This window comes from Hippocampus bargibanti, linkage group LG06 (assembly GCF_051943395.1).
Source record: "Hippocampus bargibanti isolate YZ-2025 linkage group LG06, ASM5194339v1, whole genome shotgun sequence".
In the NCBI taxonomy this organism is placed as follows: Eukaryota; Metazoa; Chordata; class Actinopteri; order Syngnathiformes; family Syngnathidae; genus Hippocampus; species Hippocampus bargibanti.
In genome coordinates, this window is record NC_142739.1 from 26,659,816 (window position 1) to 26,665,851 (window position 6,036).

Consider the following 6,036-nt stretch of genomic DNA (forward strand, 5'->3'; position numbering starts at 1 on the left):
TTTTACGACCCGGAAGCAAAATACGTCACAATCAAGCGTTTGCCTTGAGACATCTTTTTTTTTTTATGTTTGTGTTCACTCTTGCGTTTCCCTGGACGGCTTTTCAAGTTGGAAACAGAAATTGGAAGCCGCAAAATGGAGCAACGGTGACTATAATCATTTTGGCGAGTGTCCAGTCTTGTTTTCAACTTGATGACTTTGTAGTAAAAGTGTAGCCAAGTGCTCTCAATATTTGCTTAGATTTGATGCTGGAACCAAAGTTCGAGTTACTTGATAACTTTAAAAAAAAAAGAAGTAAACTAAACCAAAAAAAAAAAAAAGAATTATAGCCAACGTTGGGTTGAAAGAACTCCTTGCTTCCATCGTTGACTTTTTTTGTGTTGATTGACCAAAAAGACCAAGTCTTGGTCAGCATTTACACTTTTTTTTAATAGACTGTCGATTTCAGCCTTCCAACATTCTGCTTTCTTAATCGTGACCAAAAAAAAAAAAAAACGGTGTGGGGATGACCAATAGCATTTACCCTTTTTTTCTGTATTTATTTATTTATTGTGTTTATTTATTTTTCAGCTTTTTTTGTGGGATCAAATCCAAGGTTGGTCAACTGTCTTAATGTCATCGGTGCACTTGAGAATGTAGCTCTTCATCACTTCTTTACACGTGAACCCCATCAGGTACTACATAATAACCCATGGCGGCCTCTTTGAACACGGGTGGGCAAACTGTGGAACCCGGGCCACATAGAGACTTTTATTTGGCCCACCATCTTAAAAAAAACAACAAATATAGATATTGTTCGCTGGCTTATGACTTTTTAAAAAAGGTTGCCGACCCCGATGTACAAGACTGCCGAGGTGGTCATTATATTTTTTTTTTTTGTAGCAGGAAAACCAAACGAGTTTGTGGAATCTCTTGTGTGCTCAGTTAAAAAAGCTCAGGAAAAAAAAAATCTAAGTACTCGCCCAACAGGTTTGTTCAAACTCCAGGGCATCATTACTTGAAATGTGTCTGCTTTTCTGAAACACACATCCAAAGGATAAAAACAAATGTTTTTTTAATGTAAGATTTATCCTAGAACATTGTACTTACATGATATTATATACAGGTAACATTCGACTTACGACCGACTTCCGTTCCGACCAAACGGTCGTAAGTTGAAATGGTCGTAAGTCGAAATGCATTCAAAATGTTGAATAAAGACTCGGAGGTTAAATGACTGGCAAACGCTTCCCCCTCTGGTGCCATCACACGGTCGATTGCTGTGCGAGCGTGAGATGCTTGCTGGCTGGCTAAAATTGTCGTACGCGTTGCTAGCGCGTTGTGATGCCAGGCGTAGAATTAAAAAGTTTAAAATAGGGTCTGCAGGTCTTGGTCGTAAGTACGGGTGGTTGTAAGTGGAGCCGGTCGTAAGTCGGATGTTACCTGTATATTTCTGGAAAGGGGTTTCCATTGTCTTGTCTGCGTTGCCTTCAGGAAAACTGGGAATTTTGAAATTTTCCATGTCGCATTGTGAAGAATCACTTGGATTCAAAACTTAACAGTATGCAATGACTAATTGTTAAACGATTAGATTTTGCTGTCATTATTCTTATTAATTTCCTCAAACAGAAACACACAAAAAATAAAAAAAATCTGGAATATTTCCGAAAACTAGGATTACTCATGAATATTTAAAGTTTTCGGCAAATCAAATTAAAAATTGTTCAGAATTTTGCCATTTGATTGAATCAAAATTTGACGATAACATAGATTTTCAAAATGGTGGTCCACAGCGTCTCAGCTACGGCAGCCCGTCTAAGTCAAAATTCTGAATTTTCAGAATGCCAATAAGCGGTTCTGTAAATTTTAGCGCCAAGTGACAATTCAATTTTTTTTTTCGGGGCGGTGGGGGGGTGGACAATTCCATTTTTTTCAGGCGTGGGGTCTATTAGCGTGGTTAGCTAACAGTACAGTAATAATAATACTACATTGTATTTTTAAGCGCCTTTCAAAACAGTATACTTCTAATTGGAACAAAGCAAATTGTAATTGTGCCGCGGGACTTAGACCCAATGTCTCAGTTCCTCAACTCCTTGCTGGATGATAAAGAATCTATGACTGGGAGTACTGTAGAATTTAATGTTGTCGAACATCATTTGCTTGAACTGTTTGCCGTTATGTAGCAGCGTTAAGAATTGTTGTTTTTTTTCATCGTTACTTATTATTATTATTATTATTATTATTATTATTATTTACTTTCCCACAACTAAGACCTGACTCTCACTTGCAGTCGACTAAAAGTGACACGTCGGCGGGCTAAAAAAAATAATGTGAGTGCTGGTAATGGCTTTAAAAGTATCGAGGGATGCTCACGTACTCAAGGCAAAGCCACAAAATTGTTTTAAACACACAATGTGGAAGTATATAAATAATAAAAACGTTTCAGCTTTTTTTTTCTTCCAGAATCAAAATGAGCTGGGAGTGGCAGGAGACCTTGGATGAAATGATAAATATTTTCCAAAAGTGCTTCTTGTCGCCAGCTTCGGGTTCCTTTGAGGTGCCTGCGTTTGTTTCTTGAATTTGTGTTCATAAACCGCAGCACCGAGTGAGACAGGTTGCAAGAAATCGTCAAATCAAATTGTTTTAAAAAAAAAGTAATAATAACCAAGAAAAATTCATCCTCGACTTATTTGTCATGTTTTTGAATCGACTTCTGTTGTGAAGTTTCAATTTCCCAGTATCCTCGAACGCAGCAATTAGCACTTCTGCCAACTGGTGCCTCCTGTTGGTACCGAATGTAAAAATGCACAATGCTAACCTGAGTACAGTGATACCTCGGTTTACGAACCCCTTGGCTTACGAACTTTTCGGTTTAGGAACGTGAAATTTATGAAAACTTTACCTTGACATACAAACTTTTTTTCATACACGGAGCTGCCTCAATGAGTGATGTGTCGTTCGCGAACAAGCCCATTCTTCTAACAACAAAATGGCAGTCGACTGTTTTTGTCCTCTATTCCCCGCCCCCAGTCTTCGGTTAAAGCCATGTGATTGGTCAAGAACACAGCAGTGAGGGAGGGATGGGAGGTTACAGAAACACAGAGCTGCAAATAAAATAGATAGGACAGAGAGATAGAGTGAGAAAATGGATAGAAAACAGTGAAATTTGGACTTGTTTCAACTTTATTGATAGTTCAAAGGCAGTGTGTAGACTGCAAGGTTAAAATATATCATCAGTCAGGCTCCACAAATAACCCTCACAAGCCATCTGTACACTTGATGCAAAAAGCCAGCGAAAAAGAAAAACAATTGATGAACTGGATACAATTATCTAGACTACATTATATTATGATTATCTATACTACATCTATATTATCTATACTACAAATTACAATACTACAATTATCACAGAGGAAGCACCTACAAAGGATCATTCCTCAAGATGGTGAAAGAAGGTGACGTTCCTCATCAAGTGTTTAATGCTGATGAAACCGGCCACTGTATTCCATCAAGCCATTAACGACCATCACAAAGCTAAATAAAACGACTTTATGATACGGTACAGTTTATTTCTTTAATTATAATACCATAGCACATTTATTAGACATAAAATAAGGTATATTTTGTGTAGTTTTAAGGCTTAGAAAATTAGAAAGTAGAAAATTATGTTTTACGGGGACCTGGGAACGGATTATTCTCATTTTAATGGTTTCCTATGGGAAATTAATTTTTGGGATACACACTTTTCGCCTTACACACTCTGTCTGGGAACCAATTAAGTTTGTAAGCCAAGGTATCACTGTACTTGTCATTTAAGTCGCATGGGACCGACTATTTGACCTCCCCCCCAAATACTTTGAATGTTTTTTTTCTTGTTTAGCACAGAATTGTATTTTTGTCAAATATCGTAGATATGAACGGGATGAAGTTGCCTTCGTTTTTGATTATGCTGCACTTGTTCTTCTCAGGAACTCTCGAGCAATGCACTAAGTGGTTATAGAACGATAAAATGAAAAATGAGGCTGGTGAGGGGGTGGGGGGGTGAAATGCTGACTCTTCCACATACGGTATGAAGAGTTTATATTCTGAGATGTTTTATTTTGAAAAATGGCATTCACGTCAACTGTTAGTCTTAAATGGAGAGCGTTGAACGAGTGTGACTCGATGCCAGCTGTGAAGTGTACCTCTCTGTATAAAGCTTTCGTGGTGAAGGACAGGGGAGGGGTTCCAAGACCACCTCATCATCAGGGATAATTTCATTTTTTTTTCTCCCCTCTTTATAGTTTCTTCTCGACCTTGACCTTTCACCTCCTGTCTTGTCCTTTTATTTTATTGTATTTTTCCACATCATGTAAAGGACCAGAAATAAAATGTAAAAAAAAAAAAAAAACACGTCAAAGCTTGCCATTTTTGACTTTGATCCGTCAATGATTCTTAAAAGTGGGATGCAAATCCCAGCGTTGGTACGTCGGCTCCCTCTAGTGGTACGCGGAAGCAACTGTCAATTGAATTTTCAAACCGCGGCTTATATGACATTTTTGGAAATCGCGTATGCCGTATTTGTGAATTGATGTTCGGCCATGTTTGAGTTAGGAAAAGTACAGGATAAATAATACGTTGCATGGAACCATTTTTTTAAATGTTAGATTTAAATGTCTGTGTAAGCTCTCAGTCGTACAGGAGTGTTCCATCGATGAAAAGGTTTCTTTAGCCGTCATCTGTACTTCTTTGAAGGTGTCGGACATTTCGCTTCTCATCCGAGAAGGTTCGTCAGCGAACTAAATTTTTTACCAGCAAAAATTTGAGTTCGCTGACGAAGCTTCTGGGATTGTACTTCTTTGAAGGTGTCACACATTTCGATTCTCATCCGAGAAGCTTCATCAGCAAACTAAAATTTAGCTGGTAAAATTTTTCGTTGGCTGACAAAGCTTCTCGGATTATACTTTTTTGAAGGTGCCGGATGTTTCGCTCCTCATCTGAGAAGCGTCGTCAGCGAACTTTTTTTTTCTGGTAAAAATTTTAGTTCACTGACGAAGCGTCTTGGACTGTACTTCTTTGAAGGTGTCGCACATTTCTCTTCTCATCTGAAAAGGTTCGTCAGAGAACTAAGATTTTTGCTGGTAAAAATTTTTGTTTGCTGACGAAGCTTCTTGTATTGTACTTTTATGAAGATGTCGGGCATTTCGCTCCTCATCCGAGAAGCTACATCAGCAAACTAACATTTTTTGCTAAAATTTTTTTTCCAAAAAAGACATACAGTGATACCTCAGCTCACAAAAGGCTGTGTATATGGCAAAAAGTTCAACTGCTGAACATTTATTTCCCATCAGAAACCATTAAAAATGAGAATAATCCGTTCCCGGGTCCCCATAAAACATCATTTTCTACTAAATAAGCCTTAAAACTACACAAAATATAAGTTATTTTACATCTAATAAATGTGCTATTGTATTGCAATTCAAGAAATAAACTGTACTGCATAATAAAGTTGTTTTATGGACCTTTGTGATGGTCGTTGATGTAGTTGCCTCTCGATGATATCCGAGTGAAGTTGCCGTGCTTTCTCGGCGATAATACCCTCACTCACACTGTCCCCTGCTTGCTGCTTTTTGTTAATCCAAATCAACAGAAGTTTTTTAACCTTTTCTATTTCCTGAGACCTTTGCTTAGACAACACAGAAACACCCTTAGCCACACGTAGCAATGGTCGACTTAGCATACTGGTACTGGGACGCTAAGTCACACAAACCCACACCTCTTTTGTGTTTATCGATGATCTCCTTCTTCCGCTCAACCATAATTTTCTTTTTTGTCCTCTTCGGCTTAACACTAGCCTGTGGCGGGGTCTTTTTCGGTCCCATCATAGCAAAAGTAGTCCACTCGATAACAAACCACGTCTGCACTCAAAGGGGGTGTGGAAAACTAGTCCGCCAGCCACCGTGGCGCTGTGTGTTATAGTTTGTTAGCCAAAATGTTATTCTTGTGAATTTAATGTTGGTGAGTTAAAGCGTTTGTAAGTCGAGGTATCACTGTATATTAAGAGTTGGAAACATCTCC